Source organism: Hypanus sabinus, chromosome 18 (genome assembly GCF_030144855.1).
Source record: "Hypanus sabinus isolate sHypSab1 chromosome 18, sHypSab1.hap1, whole genome shotgun sequence".
NCBI lineage: Eukaryota > Metazoa > Chordata > Chondrichthyes > Myliobatiformes > Dasyatidae > Hypanus > Hypanus sabinus.
This window is the reverse complement of record NC_082723.1, coordinates 55850284-55867463: the sequence shown is the minus strand read 5'-3', so window position 1 is coordinate 55867463 and position 17180 is coordinate 55850284. Positions and strand designations below refer to the sequence as shown.

The following is a 17180-nucleotide window of genomic DNA, read 5'->3' as shown; positions in this document are numbered from 1 at the left end:
GAAAAATCATACCCTTCTGACGAGCTAATCGGATTAAGAGCTCTTTCCCCCGAGGGTAATGGAGGCGAGCAATCACTGCCCATGGCTTGTCGCTCGAGACCGAGAATCTCAAAACTCTGTGGGCACAATCAATAGTAGGTTTAACTTTCAAAGCCTCAGCGCCAAAAACTTCCCACAGTAAGTTAGAGAAAAAATCAATTAGGTCACCAGACTCAACATTTTCAGGAAGCCCGATGATTCGGAAGTTCTGTCTGCGAGATCGGTTTTCAAGATTGGTGATTTTAAACTTATAATGCACTACTGTTTCAGCAGTCGACAGTACCTTTTTCTCCAGTGCTTCAATTGTACGTATTTTTCAACAAATTAACTTTTCAAGAGTCGTGATCTTGTCTTCATGCCGTTGAATATCTGATGCCTGCGATTGAAGCTTGGTAACAAGCAATCTAACAACTTCTTCAAGCTCAGATATTTTCGCGGTAAGTTTACTTTCCAAACTTACCATTTTATTTTCCAAATTTACCATTTTACTTTCCAAACTTGCAAGTTTAGTATCCAGTTTAGTATCCAGAAGATTAGAAATTGCCTCAAGGGATACAGGCTCTTTAGACAATTTCTTAGCTGTAGCCTTTTAAGTTTGAAAAGATTAGATCAAGGATAGTTTTTTTGTTTTGCCACACAAATGAGGAAATGAGAACAAAAACCCTAGGTTAAGTAAAAGGCAATTACAAAAATCTAAAAAAGATGGTGGTTTAGCTTTGCCTAACTTTAGATTTTATTATTGGGCGAATAATATTCGTAACCTAACGTATTGGAAATTAGATTTGGACTCATTATTGTGTCCGCAGTGGGTAAATTTGGAATGCAATGAAGTAAAGGGATATTCTTTATTCTCTGTTCTTGGTTCTTCTCTTCCTGCTGATTTAGTTAAATTTAATAAATAGATATCTAATCCTGTTATTAAACACACATTACGAATTTGGTTTCAATTTCGGAAATTCTTTACTTTGAAAAACTTTGTGCTTGATAGCCCTATTTTATTTAATTTTTTCTTTAAACCTTCCTTGACAGATCAAGCCTTTAGCATATGGAAAAGGAAAGGTATAAAATGTTTTTGTGACCTTTTTTTTTGAAGGTACTTTGATGTCTTTTGACCAACTTTCCAATAAATTTAAATTACCTAAATCTAATTTCTTCAGATATTTACAAATCAGAATTTTTTTACATAAAGTTTTACCATCTTTTCCCAACTCAACTTCAACGGATTTCTCAGATTTGATTTTTACCTTAAATCCTTGTCAGAAGGGATTAGTTGCTTTTATTTACAACATGATTATGAAGATACAACCAGAGATGTCTGATAGAATTAAACAACAATGGGAAAAAGAACTTCGATAAAATATACCAACAGATAAATGGGAAAAAATTTTACAAATGGTTAATTCTTCTTCTATATGTGCTAAACATGCTTTAATACAATTTAAAATTGTACATAGAGCTTATATGTCTAAAGATAAACTTGCTCGATTTTATTCTCATATTAACCCTCAATGTGATAGATGTCATTCAGAAGTGGCTTCACTGACCCATATGTTTTGGTCATGTCCTACTTTACATAACTATTGGAAGGACATATTCGTTACCATTTCCTCAATTTGGAACATCGATTTACAACCTAACTTTATTACTGCAATCTTTGGTATACCAAATGAGGATGGTAATCAGTTTTCTCCTTCAATCAGACGAATCAGATTGCTTTTGTAACATTAATGGCCAGAAGGTCTATATTACAAAATTGGAAAGAAGTAAACCCTCCTACCACGTCTCAGTGGCTTTTTCAAACTATTTCTTATCTGAGTTTGGAAAAAATTAGGAGCACTATTTTTGACTCGTCAATTAAATTTGAAGAAACTTGGGGACCGTTCATCCGACATTTTCATGTGAATTAATTTGGCCTTTTCCAGACCTTCTCTTTGTTTATTCTTGTTCAGGTATGGAGTTCCGGAGTTCTTTGACACTATCATATACTTATAAACTGTTATTATTGGCCATGTTAGTTTTAGTTTAGTGTTTGTTTCATATATATATTTTCTTTCACACATTTTTAATTTTTTTTTCTTTTTCTTTTGATGATTAGTTTTGTTTCTTTTCATATATAATTATATAGACTTGATTGATTAATGTACTTTTTTGTTGTTGATGTTTAATAGGATATTATTATCCTATTATTAATGTAATCTTACGTCTATTGTATTCATAACCTATTCATTATTATGTTATGTTTTTTTATATTTATATGAAACTCAATAAAAAGATTGAAAAAGAAAGAAAGAAAGAAGGAATGGGTAGCTGGGGCTTAGTGAAATAAGAGGATGATTGAGATTGCTGGCCTGGCAGCTGACAAGAGCTAAATGGCTATTTTTTAATGTGGTAGTAAATAAGCAGTTTTTGATCCTATATTTTTGTTTTTTTTCTCAATCACATCTAGATGATATTATTATATTGGTATGTACATCAGGGTGTAATTATATACTTTGCATGGATTTCATCGAGTAAACTGTACACACGGATCTCCGTGCATTAAATCTGTTCTACAGGGAAAAAAAAGGATAGTTTTAGAAAAAAAGTAAATCGTAAGTATCAACCCATGTGATTAAGTACGAAAAGATTTGATTAAAGGGTGATTATAGTTTAACAAATGAAGAGCGCCTAAAAGGCTGATGTCTATGTCGCCATCTTGAAACTCCGCCCTATGAATTTCTTTAATTTGCCATTTAGCTTTAAAGGTTTTTAATCAGTTAGCCAGTAATTTACTTGTTTTGACTCCATGGATATAAAATTGACTTTTATCTTTTAAAAGTTAGTTTCAAATGGATATGTTAAAAGAAGATCATATTTAGTATGAATTTCAACATTCCTTTTATATAAAGCAGGATCTGGAGCCAGGTCATATTTTGGGTTTAATTGCTTTAACTGATTAGCTAACTCAATTCTCTCCTTATTAGCTTTTTTTCTTGACACTTGTGGTAAAGGAAATAATTCGACCTCTAATAAAATCCTTAAGGGCATTCCGTCTATTAGGACTGGAAGATTCTTCCAAAAAAAAGAATAATTTGTCTCTCCAGAAGTGTTAAGAAATCGTTATCAGACAACAAAGTTAAATTAAAATGCCAAGATCTATTTATTTGAGGAAGACCAGGGAGATTTAAAGATAAAAGCACTGGAGCATGATCAGAAACAGCAATGTCTTTGTATTCACAGGATCAAACTAAAGGAATCATTTAACTATCAGTAAAAAAGTAATCAATTCTGGAAATACATATGATGAACATGAGAAAAAAATGAATACTCCCTATCTAGTGGTTGTTAGTAGAGCCATATATTAACAACACCGCATTTCATTAAAAACATTGAATAAACAAAGTTGAGTTATTAGGTGTTGCAGTTTTAGAGGATAACCTATCTAAAACTGGATCTAACCGACAATTAAAATCTCCTCCCATCACCAATAAGTAAAGGCTCAAATCTGGCAGAAATGAAAAAAAATGCACAAGAAATCCTGGATCATCTGATTTGGAGCATACAGATTGGCAAATACCGTTATATTACCTAACTTTTCTGACACTATGACAAAACACCCTTTAGTATCAGACACTACTTTATGTTGGACAAAGGGAACTGTAAAAATCAGAAGTCCTCTAGACTTAGCCTGCAAAAAGAAGTAAAAATGTAGTCCTTTCCATCTACTGAAAAGATGTGAGTTGTCATAATTTTGTACGTGTTTCTTGTCAAAAATAATTGGGGCCTTAAGTTTTTTAATATAGGCAAAAATCTTATTCAGCCTCACAGGGTGATATAATCCTTTCACGTTAAGACTGAGTAAGTTTTCCCAGTATGAATAAAATTGTTCCAGCTTATGTTTGACAGATGCTGTTATCATCTCCATTCTGTAATGTCCATTGTAATTTCCATCCATGTATTTAAAGTTGAGCTCTTCTGTGAAAACCATTTCTTTTTACCAGCCACCAACAGTATATTCATTAAATATTTATCTCTTTTCAACAATTCTTGAGTTATATATCCAAAATATATGTACAATGTCTGAAATACATCTTATGGAAATGTTTGTTTGATGATGAATGATAAAAAATAAATTACAAAAAAGAGTAAGTTAATAGTATGACCCATCATTAATACTACTGAATAGAGAAATTAAAGTAACAACCAGTAAAATGAACATTTAAAACAAACAATAAGCTTTGAAATAGGGTAACCAAGCCACAGATTTGGCTAACGTCCTGAAACAGCTCCCAAAAAAAGACACTCCCTGTCCCTCCTCCCAAAGTCAGAAGGGCAGCCAAAAGAAGGCTGGCAGCTGCAGCTCATGACATCACCCTCCCAAAACGACCTGTTAATTTGACTCCTAATTAATTCCATAATCAACTGTATTCCAGGCTAGTCTAAATAATGGCCAAAAAAATCTTAACCCTCATAACAAGGAAACAAATAGATCAATTATTACAGTTTCAAAACAATAGAATGAAAAATACCCAAACGAAGCCACCTGGTTGAAAATCTTCTCTTTGCTCTTGAAGTAATCCTCCACAAATCATACCTGGTTTTCTGGTACGGACCTGATTCACAGTCCTGAATGCCACAGATATAGCCATCAGCAGATGTCATACCTCCTGGTTCATCCACGGCTTTTCATTTGGGAATGTACGGCTAGTATTTCGAGGCACACACTCATCCACAAAGGTTTTAATGAAATTCATTCAGATACATCTCATTCAGATACATCGATGAATCCCTGAATACTGTCCAGTCCACAGATACAAGGCAATCCTATAAGTGCTCCTGTGCTTCCCTTGTCCAAACTTTCTTACTCCTCACTGCTGGTACTGGGTGACATTCTTGCTGTACTGCGTGGCATTCTTGCTGGAGGTGTAACAGTGGTGTAGTGTGTTATTTCCTCTGGTATTGCAAGTGATCTGTTGATGGGAATTGCTTAGTGATTTTTTCAGAATGGCCTGGTTAAAATCCCTCAAAACGATAGTGAAGGCATTAAGGTGTGCAGTTTTTTTTAACTTTTTTTTATTGAGCTTTCAAATGATTACAGAAAGAAAAAACATATACCCTTCCCCCCTCCCCTTAGCCCCTCCCCCTAACATCCCTATAGAAAAAAAAAGAAAAGGAAAAAAAAAGAAAGAAAGAGAGAGTGCCTGGATTTCGGAAGATCCCCACATGCTCCACGGAGTTTGTAATAACTTTTGTATATATATTTATTTCTTTTCCCAAATAACCAATTATTATATCTTTGGAGCAGCTATATATTTAATCCTGTCTTTTGTAAATCAGGGCGCCAAATTTTCAAAAATGTTTCATATTTATCTCTTAAATTATAAGTAATATTTTCAAGTGGAATACAGCTGGAAATTTCATTTTTCCAACGATCTATACTTAAGTATGAATCCAATTTCCAAGTAACTGCAATAGCCTTTTTGGCTACTGCTAGTGCAATTTTTATGAATTCTTTCTGATATTTATTCAATTTGGGTTTCGATTTGTCTCACCTCGCTGTGCCTCACTGCGATTGGATTTACAGCTTCCTGACCACCAGAAGTCAGCAGGTAAGGATGGGACAGGTCACCTCAGATACTCGAATCACCAACACCGGCGCCCCCCAGGTGTGTGTCCTCTCTCCACTGCTGTTCTCCCTCTACACCAAGGACTGCACCTCCTCCAACCCCTATGTGAAGCTTTTGAAGTTTGCAGATGACACAACCGTCATCGGACTCATCCAGAACAGTGATGAGTCTGCATATCGACAGCAGGTGGACCAACTGGCGCTCTGGTACAGTCGGAACAATCTGGAGCTGAACACGCTCAAAACAAAGGAGATGATAGTGGATTTCAGGAGACATCCCCCCATTATGTGCCCCCTTACAGTCCTTGGCAGCCCTATGTCCACCGTGGAGAACTTCAGGTTCCTGGGAACCACCATCTCTCAGGATCTGAAGTGGGAGCAGAACATCAGCTCCATCCTGAAGAAGGCCCAGCAGCGGATGTACTTTCGGCGGCTCTTGAGGAAATATGGTCTGCCTCAGGAATTGCTGCTGCAGTTCTACACTGCAGTCATTGAGTCTGTCCTGTGCACCTACATCACTGTGTGGTTTGGAGACACCACCAAGCAGGATAGAACCAGACTACAGTGCACAGTGAGGACTGCTGAGCGCATCATTGGAGCCTCCCTGCCCTCTATTGTGGACCTGTCTTCTTCCAGGATGAAGAAGAGGGCGGGAAACATCATAAAGAACTCCTTCCATCCCATGCACGGACTGTTTGAACTGCTTCCGTCTGGTAGGCGCTTCAGATCCCTCCAGACTAAGACTAATAGGCACTGGAGAAGTTTTTTCCTTACTGCAGTCACATTGCTGAACAGTTAACTGCCGGTTAACTGTTGGCTAACTATTACTTGGATTGCACTACTTGTATGTTTAATCTATAATTTTCATTTATATTTATCATTATTATTGTTGTGAGCTGAGAGACAACATTTGCCGGAAGTAAATTCCTTGTATGTGCACAGGTACTTGGCGATTAAAGTCTGATTCTGATTCTGATTCTGATTTTATCCCTTCAGTATCGCCTAATAAAAAATAATATTGATTATATGGAAGTTGTGTTACAATAATTTGTTCCAATTAAACTCTTCAATTTGTCCAAAAAGGTTGAATTTTAGAACAAGACCAAGTAGAATGTAAAAAAGTACTGATTTCTTGCTTACATCTGAAACACTGATCAGATAAATTTGGATTTAATTTATTTTTTTCTGGTATAATATATAATTGATGTAAAAATTTATATTGCACCAATCTTAACAGGACATTTATTGTATTTGTCATACTATCAAGATATAGTCTTGACCAATTTGTTTCTTCAATTTTAATATTCAAGTCACTTTCCCATTTTTGACTTGACTTATGGATTCCTTGTTTAATTGTCTGTTTTTGAATCAAGCTATACATACAAGAAATAACTTTTTTAGTTTTTCCTTTTTGAATTAAAGTTTCTATTTCATTAGATTTTGGCAATAACATTGTTTGACCTAATTTTTCTCTTAAATAAGCCCTTAATTGGAAGTAACAAAAAAGAGTGTTGTTTGATACTTTATATTTATTCTTTAATTGATCAAATGACATTAATATACCTCCTTCAAAACAATCTCCTATATATCTAATCCCTTTTTGAAACCAATTATATAGGTTGATTATCCATTGTAAAAGGAATAAGTCTATTTTGAATTAAAGATCTCTTTGCTAATAAAGATTTCTTTGTCTCATCATCAACATTTATCTTATTCCATAAGTCAAATGTTTTAATATAGGAGATTCTTTCTTTTCCCATATCCATTTAGATTCCTATTTATATATAAAATCTTCTGGTATATTTTCTCCTGTTTTATCTAGTTCTATTCTAATCCATGCCGCTCTGTCTTTCTCAAAAAAAGATGCAATAAATCTAAATTGATTTGCTTTATAATAATTCTTAAAATTTGGAAGTTGTAACCCTCCTAGATCAAATTTCCATGTCAAGTTTTCCAACAATATTCTTGACATCTTACCTTTCCAAAGACACTTCCTCACATATTTATTTAACTCTTGAAAAAACTTCTGGGGTAGTTGTATTGGTAGTGATTGGAATAAGTATTGTAGTCTAGGGAATATATTCAATTTTATGGTATTTACTCTACCTATTAATGTTATTGGTAATTTCATCCATTTATCAAGATCTTCTTGAAGTTTTTTCAATAATGGTAAGTAATTTAATTTATATAAGTTCTTTATATCATTATCAACTCTTATACCTAAAGATTTTATACTATTTGTCGGCCATCTAAATTCAGTTATTAATTGACATTGACCATAATCTCCTTCAGTAAGAGGTAAAATTTCACTTTTATCCCAATTTATTTTGTAACCTGATATTTTCCCATATTCTTCTAATCTAGAAGATAATATACGCAACAAGTGCAATGGGTTTGTTAAATAAAGCAGAACATCATCAGCAATCATTATTCTTGTATTCCTCCTGGTTAACTCTGAAACCCTTAATATCTGGGTCCATTCTAATTAATTCAGCTAATGGTTCTATCGCCAACACAAATAAAGCAGGTGATAATGGACAACCTTGCCTAGTTGACCTTGTTAACTGAAATGGTGTTGAAATTTGACCATTTGTCACTACTTTAGCTTTGGGATTAGTATTTAAGGTTTTAATCCATTTTATAAAAAATACTCCTAATCCATATTATTCCAATACCTTAAATAAAAAATCACATTCCAATCTATCAAATGCTTTTTCTGCATCTAAAGCAACTGCCACACTCATTTCCTCCCTCTTTTGAGCCAAATAAATTGTACTAAATAACCGAGTTACATTATCTGCCGATTGTCTATTTTTAATAAATCCTGTTTGACCCATATATATTAATTTTGGTAAGTATTTAGATAATCGTAGATGAGATTTTTGCTATTATTTTATAATCAGTGTTTAACAAAGAAATAGGTCTGTATGATGTTGGCTTTAAAAGATCTCTATCTTTTTTTTGGCAGTACTATTAAAATAGCTGTCGAAAAAGATTCTGGAAGTTTATGTGTTGTTTCCACTTGATGTATTAACTCCATAAAAGGAGGAATTAATAAATCTTTAAATTTTTTATAAAATTCAGGTGGAAAACCATCTTCTCCTGGAGATTTATTACTTTGAAATGATCCTAGAGCTTCTTCGACCTCTTTTAATGTAAAAGGCATATCTAATCCCTTCTGTTCTTCCGTATTCAATTTTGGAAGACTATTTGTGATAAAAATCCTTTCTATTTTGACATTATCATTTTGCGATTCTGATTTATACAATTCAGAATAAAAATTCTTGAAAGTTTTATTAATTTCTAAAGGCTTATAAGTAATTTTATTTACTCTTGTTCGAATTGCATTTATTGTTTTAGAAGTCTGGTCTGTTTTTAACGGCCATGCAAGGACCTTATGTGATCTTTCACCTAGTTCATAATATCTCTGTTTAGATCTCATAATTGGGTTTTTGTTCGATATGTCTGAAGTGTATTATATTGTAACTTCTTGTTAATAAGTTGTCTTCGTTTTTCTTCTGTCATATATCTTTGAGATTCTTTTTCTAATTTTGTAATCTCTTTTTTATAATTGATCTATTTCTATCATATGTTCCTTCTTAATTTTAGAAGTATAACTTACTATCTGACCTATCAAATATGCCTTCTTTGCTTCCCACAATATAAATTTATCATCAACTGAATGTGAATTTGTATTTAAAAAGAACTGAATCTGCTTTTTCATAAAATCACAAAAATCTTGACGTTTTAGTAATATTGAATTAAATCTCCATCTATGAATTGATTCCTCTTTATCTATCATTATCATTCTCATTATCAAAGGAGAATGATCTGAAAATATTCTTGCTTTATATTCCATATTTTTCACTCTGTCTTGAATATTCGTTGATAATACGAAAAATCTATCCTTGAATATGTTTTATGTCTATTTGAATAAAATGAATAATCTCTTTCTTATGGGTTAATTCTTCTCCATATATCAATCAAATTTAAATCTTTCATCAATGATAGAGTTAATTTTGCTACTTTTGATTTTGTGACAACCTATGTTGATCTATCTAAAACTGGATCTAGACAAAAGTTAAAATCTCCATCTATTAATATTTTGTCATGTGCGTTAGCCAAATTCATAAAGACCTCTTGTATAAATTTTACATCATTTTCATTTGGTGCATAAATATTCATAAGAGTCCATAGTTCTGAAAAAATTTGGCAATGTATAATGACATATCTCCCTGCCAAATCAAATAATACATTTTGTATCTTAATTGGTAAATTTTTATTAACCAAAATTGCAACTCCTCTCGCCTTTGAATTAAATAAAGCTGCAATAACATTTCCAACCCAGTCTCTTTTTAATTTCTGATGTTCTAACTCTGGTTAAGTGTGTTTCCTGTAAAAAAAAGCTATATCTATTTTCATGTTTTTTTTAATGTATGTTAAGACGCTTTTTCTTTTCACTGGTCTATTAAGCCCATTAATATTAAAACTTTAAAAATTCAGTAAATTAGTCATTATTTTTAATTGTGTTACTCCAATCTATAATGATACCTAATCTTTCAACTTTTGTGGTATCTTGGGGAATCTTTTTAAAATTCTCCATGTTGCTATGTGTGTCCCCACCGATCATCCATGCAGAAAGATAGAAGAAAAATAGATTATAAAGGAAAAAACAAAATACCCCCCTACTAATGCTGTGTAAAGAACACAACATTACCCCCCTCTGTTGTACAGGTCTTGGCAATCTCCATGATTACACATGTGAACCCCGCAGTAATTGATCCAAAGCTCCCAGCCCCCCCACCCCCGCAACATAAAAAGTATATATATAAGAAGAAAAAAAATACTATTCTCAATAAGTATTTCACAAATTTTGACTTTCTCCCCTGTATCATCCTTAAATGTCCATCACTTCCATTGAATGTCTCTGTCTTCATCTTTAATCCATTACGCTTGGCAATCTCTATGTGTAGTCAGTGAATAATAGGGAGTTTTTGTGCGAACTCCTCCGCTTCTCAATAATCAGTAAAAAATCTTCTTTAACCATCCTCCAAAAAAATTATCAGTGTTGCTGGCTGATGCATTATAAATTTATAATTCTTTTCCCATAAAGCTTTTCTCGCTGGGTTAAATTCCTTCTTTCTCTTCAAAAGGTTATAACTTATATCAGGATAGAAAAGAACTGCTTTCCCTTCTATCATCAATGGCCCATTTTTCTTTTGGGCACATTGGGTAGCCGCCTTCAGGATCTTTTCTTTATCTTGGTATCTTAAACATTTTATCAAATTTAATCATGGAATTTGATCAGCTTGAGGTCTTGACCTTAAGGCTCAATGAGCCCTTTCAATTTCAATTAGAGTTTCTCCTTCCATTTCCAAGTTTTCAGGGATCCATTTTTGAAAACAAATTTATTGGATCTTCTCCTCCTATATCTTCTTTAAGTCCAACAATGTTAATATTGTTTCATCCACTAAAATTTTCAAATGTATCCATTTTTTCCAACAATACTTTTCTTTCTGATGTCCAGGCAGTAATATCATCTTTCATTTTATTCATTCTTTGAACCATGTCTTCCATTGTAGCATCCAAGTCTATAATTCTCTTTTCCATTTTTTCCTGTCTTTTTGTCATTTTATCAAACATAATCTCCATATTTATCATTTTTGATTACTTTTAATGCGTTTAATTTTTCTAATTTACGCATTATTTGCATCAAAGTCTTTTCTATTTTTCCAGAATAACTTTTACCTCCATCTTCATCTGATTTTTCCAGAGAATCTGAATCTACCTCAGATTCACTTTCACTTTTGGTTTCAATCGTAACTGGGATTTGCAGTTCATGTTGTTCTCGTTTGCGCATGCTCCTTCCTTCACGTTTGCACACTTCTCGTTGGTCTTTTTCTTTAGAAATGGTCGATGTTGCTGCAGTTTCCTGTTCTGTATCGCCGGAGGTGAAATGTACCTGAGCCCGCCGTTCTTTGGCAGAAGTGGGCCTTGATTCTGTTCCAACTTGCGTTGTCTTCACGGTAGTAGTTTTCTTCATTTTCTGTTTGTGAGGCATAACTTGAAACAGTCCAGAGTAGTTTATAAGTAACTTCTAGAAAGTATTGACTAATTTTTCTTCACTTAAATATTAATTTACTGATTTTTTTTTACGGGAGAGCTGGGTTCCCACGTCTCGATCCTACGTCATCACGTGACGTCCCCCCCCCCCCACGGGGTGCGCGGTTTCATGCATCTTGATCTCATTGCTCAGACCATCTAAAGCCTGATTGACATTGGCCCGAGGGGGTTTGTATACCGCAACCAAAATGCTCACGGATATCTCCCGTGGTAGGTAAAATGGGCAGCACTTAACTGCTAGATATTCCAGGTCTGGTGAGCAGAATTGGGACAGCACTGATATATTTGTGCACCAAGAGGGGTTGAGCCTGAGGCATAATTCTCCACCCCTGCTTTTGAGAGATTCTATAGATCTATCCTGACGGTGCACCGTAAACCCGTCGATCGGAATTGCTGCATCCTGTATGGAAGGGGTTAACCAGGATTCTATGAAAGACTGAGCATCCGTGGTCCTAATATCCCTCTGATTCAGTATCCTATCTCTGAGATCATTGATTTCCCGTATCGGCAGCTTGTCTCTTATTAAGGAGCAGTGTCTATTTATCCCTATTGTCGACAATATCCATCGGCTTTCACTAACACCTGGCCGCTCGCACTGAGATGCTGAGGCGTTTTTGTTGGTCCTGAGAGTGATTTAATGGAAGCTCCGATTGATGTTTAATGACGGAATAAGGGGCAGGAGGGAACTGGCTCGAGAATGAGTGTTTGGTGAAACTTTTGTGGAAATATTTAAATCAGAAGATCAACACTTTTTTTTCATCAAAATACTTCCTGCAGAAGGACGCTGCAACAAGGTCGCCATTAAAAGCATTGTTTGATCATAGTTAGATCTTAATAAGAGAGGGGATGAGCTTTCGTGTGTCGATATTTAGAATTTGGGAGCTGAAAGTCGGGAGGGGAACTATTGTGAACATTGAGCATGGAGGTAACAACAGTGAGAATGAAGATATGTTGACGAAATGACAGAGATGACAAAATGAATGAAGGTGTAGGTAGGAAGTGTTTGAATGAGCTTAAAAGCTTATTGTTTGATTTACAACTAATCTGACCACCCTTGTTGACCAAGTTTATCTCGTACTAATTTGAATGTCATTTATCATTTGATAGTGGTATGAAATCTGAGATATATTGTGATTTCATGGGCATCATGAACAGAAGCTGTTAACCTTTAGTGAAGATTACTGTTAAATTTTCAATAACTGTCCAATACATCGGGCAATTATTAAAGTCTAATGTTCTGACTCTCAGTTCATAATACGTTAGCTGTTACAAAGAATACAAAAAAAGCAAGTTAAGTCTACACTGCATGGGATTAATGATGAAAAGGCAATTACCAGTAAATAGGGATAAGCCTGGAATTGATAAACTAGTATGTCTTTTGTCAGTCTAGGGCAAACTGTTGGAGAGGTTTTCAAGAAACCGGATTTAAAGCATTTGGAGAAGCATAGTCTGATTGGGGATGGTCAACGTATGTTTGTGTGGGCATGTTGTACCTCAGAGGCCTGACTGAATTCTTTGTGGAAGTGACAAAACACATTGCTGAAAGCAGAGCAGTGGACTGGTTTGGTATATATGGATCAGATACTGAGCTGGGCTGAGAAGTGATGGATGAACTCAATCAGGAAAGTCTTACGTGGTACACTTTGGAATTGGAATATTATGTTTGGTTCAGGATCCCTCCTTATAAAAATGATGTGAATGCTTTAGAGAGGCTCTAGAAGTGACCGTGTAGCAAGTACAGAAATCCGAACGCTAGCATGGGTCACCTCACAATCTCTCTCATTTCATTGGCCAACAGATGTACAGCTACAGAAACGGGGAATGTTTACTGCATTCCTCAAAAACGTTGGAAGCAAAATCAGTAAGTATTTCATTTGAACTTTGAATGAATGAAAATCGACAGCGATGAGAGGATTAAGGATGGACATTTGGGTCAATGGATATCAGCACTACGACAGGACTGGAGATTTCTGGAATGCACTTGATGCTGGGGAATGAATCCACTCTATTGGATGGTACCTGGAGTTTAGGGAATGATTGTTGTTTGCTGGGTGATAGAGTTCTGTGTGCATGTTGTTTGAGTAATGAGCCCACTGTAAGTTTCACAGAAACGTGGAGAGGGACTGGGATATTTTCACTTCTGGAAGTGTCCAGTGCCTTTTCTACGTTACTGTTAAAGGAACTGAACTCCTGTTCAACACAAATCCTTTCTCCTTTACACACGGGCATGAAGCTCTCAGACTGTGACTGACGGTAGCAATGTCGGAACCTTGTGATGACTCAGATTATCTGCGAGTCATTTTTTCGATTCGAGATCACGCGAGGAAGTTGTAGTATTTGCTTATATGCTACCGAACTGTATGCAGTAGCCCAGACAAACTGCAGGTATCTCCCAAAATGTAAGTGTCCGGTTCATCGATTAAAGAAACTGCAACTTCGAAAAAAACTCTAAATTGAATTTGTCAGATAGATAATATTCTCTCTTATTTCAGAAACTGCAATCAAAGAAAAATTAAAAAACCTGGTGTTCCGGCTGAGTTATCTACTGACCCTCTCGTAAGTACTGGGCATTCGCAGCTCCCCCAGCCCAGAGCTGAAAATCTCATTCAAATATTTACCGAATGGGAAATGCGTGGGAAACGCAGCAAGTTATGGGGCAAAGGAAACTGTTATTGCAGGTAGAGGTCGTTCGTGGGCAAAGCTCATTCAGATGGAAGGCAATGTGGCAAAGTCTGAGGTCATCCACCTTGGATCAAAGAGGAATAACTCCAAGAGCAGCTGTGGGCAATTGACGAGATCAATCACTACAATAGCATTGTCGGTCTGCAGCGTATTATTACACTGATGGGTCTGTGGCCACATGGCTTACACTTCCCTTCTCATTGCAACTTTCAAACACGTTCCGTTATGGTGTCCATCCAATGTTCCTGTGATGCTCAACTCCAGAGGGCCCCTAGGGCAGGTACCAACCCACTGTTTAACATCGGTGGACTTCCTTGTTGTTCTGTGGAGGTCTTCAAATCAATGTCCGTGCAGTCTGGAAACACCATTCAGAAAGTCTCATTCAGTTTCTCTTCCCTCGTTAATACACAGATTTCTCACTAACGTTACAAGGAAGAATAAATGATTTAATTGCAATACAGAGCTATTACGACGGATTTTGCTGCACGATTACAGTGTAATAAATGACGCGGTATTCCATACAGGGTCCATGTGAGAACGGCACGGGATAATAGCCCATAACAGATGCAGTAGGCAATTCCGCAATTCAGACAGAAACGAAAGACAAACAGTTTGTTGTGGAAATGCAGGGGGGTGAGCAGCATCTGTGAGAGGAAAGGAATTGCTGGTGTGTCGGTTCTAAACGAGCTATTCGTTGTTTTGATCAGGTCTAATCCAGAACTGTGGGTTAACTGATCTGTTTTGTCTCAGGTGCAGTTTAATCGATCCCGTTCACCTCAGAGAGGAGGACAGCTTAATGAATGCTGAAACTCTGAACTACAACACCGGCTGTCCATCGAGGTGTCCTGACAATAAGGAATTGCCAATGATGCTTTTACAAGTGAAATTGCTGCTGCTCAGTTCGAAATCCCTGCTCATGGCTCAGTGTGAGTCCGAGATTCCTAATCACCTCAGCTTTCTTCCTCACCTGTGTGCTTATATAGTCTAAGTAAAGCAAGTTTAAAAAATGATTAAAAGGTGCATTAAACAATTGTTCCTCTTTTTTTCCCTGAAAATTCGTTGCTACGTTTGGCTCCTGTTACTGATGTTGACAGCTGCACCGGGGTAACTTGTGTCCATTCCGCCCTGCTGCAGCTTTGGTCTCTCACTGTAATGAGCACCGTCAAAGTGCTGGAGGAACTCACAGGCCAGGCAGCATCTCTGGAAAAGAGTACTGTTGACATTCGAAGGGTCCTTCCAAATGGTCCCTGCCTGTAACGTCGACTGTACTCTTTAACGTAGATACTGCCTGGTCTGTGTATTCCTCTAACAGTTTGTGTGAGTTCCGTGGATTTCACAGTCAGAATCAGGTTTATTTTCACCGGCATGTGTCGTGGAATTTGTTAACTTAGTAGCAGCAGTTGAATGCAGTACATACTATAGAAGAAGAAATTAATCAATCAATTACAGTATATTGAACAGAATAGAAATCAAACAAAAACAGAAATGATATATACATATTTAAAAAGTGAGGTAGTGTTCATGAGTTCAATATCCATTCAGGAATCGGATGGCAGAGGGGAAGAAGCTGTTCCTGAATTACTGAATGTGTGCCTCCTGGCTTCTGTACCCCTACCAGTGAGAAAAGGGCATGCCCTGGGTGCTGGGGGTCCTCAATAATGGACACTGCCTTTCTGAAACAAGGTTCCTTGAAATTGTCCTGGGTACTTTGTCTGCTAGTCTCTAAGATGGAGCTGACTAAATTTCTGACCCTTTGCAGGTTCTTTCAGTCCTGTGCACTCGTGTCCCTCCCCCAGACCAGACAGTGATGCAGTCTGTAAGAAAGATCTCTGTGGTGCATCAATAGAAGTTTTTGATTGTTTTTGTTTACATACCAAATCTCCTCACACTTGTAATGAAGTACAGTTAATGTCTTGCCTTCTTTATAGCTGCATCAATATGTTGGGACTAGGTTAGGTCCTCAGAGATCTTGACACCCAGGAATTTGAAACCGCTCACTCTCTCTACTTCTGATCCCTCTTTGGGGATTGGTATGGTTTCCTTCATCTTATCCTTCCTGAAGTTCACAATCAGCTCTTTTGTCTTAATGATGTTGAGTGCAAGGTTGGTGCTGTGACACCACTCCACTAGTTGGTGCATACACCCTCTCATCTCCATCTAAGATTCTACCAACAATGGTTGTATGATCAGCAAATTTATAGATGGTATTTGAGCTATGCCTAGACACACAGTCATGGGTATACACAGAGTAGAGCAGTGGGCTAAGCACACACCCAGTGGTGCACTGGGTGCACTGATGTGCAACAGTGTTGATCGTCAGAGAGGAGCAGATATTATCACCAATCTGCACAGATTGCGGTCTTCTGATTGGGAAGTCAAGGATCCAATTGCAGAGGGAAGTGCAGAGGCCAAGGTTCTGTAACTTCTGGGAATGATGGTGTTCAATGCTGAGCTATCGTCGATGAACAACATCCTGACATAGTGTTTGTATTGTCCAGATGGTCTCAGGCCATGTGGAGAGCCATTGAGATTGTGTCTGCCATTGAGCTATTTTGGTGATAGGCAAGTTGCAGTGGTCCAGGTCCTTGCTGAGGCAGGAGGTCAGTCTAGTTATAACCAACCTCTCAAAACATTTCATCACTGTAGATGTGGGTGCTACTGGGCATAAGTCATTAAAGCAGTTTGTATTATTCTTTTCATGCACTGCTATAATTTTTCCCTTTTTAAAGGA

At 36.4% G+C, this 17180-nt stretch overlaps 1 long non-coding RNA gene across 2 annotated transcripts; it reads left to right on the top strand.

Moving 5' to 3' along the window:
• Positions 1-11284: 11284 nt before the first annotated feature.
• Positions 11285-15405, top strand: LOC132377524 (uncharacterized). 2 transcript variants are annotated; one of them, XR_009506671.1, is made up of 4 exons: positions 11285-11670; positions 13566-13628; positions 14260-14323; positions 15200-15405. It is a non-coding gene; the product is annotated as an uncharacterized LOC132377524 (long non-coding RNA). The 2 variants fall into 2 exon arrangements; XR_009506672.1 differs by lacking the exon at positions 13566-13628.
• Positions 15406-17180: the final 1775 nt, after the last annotated feature.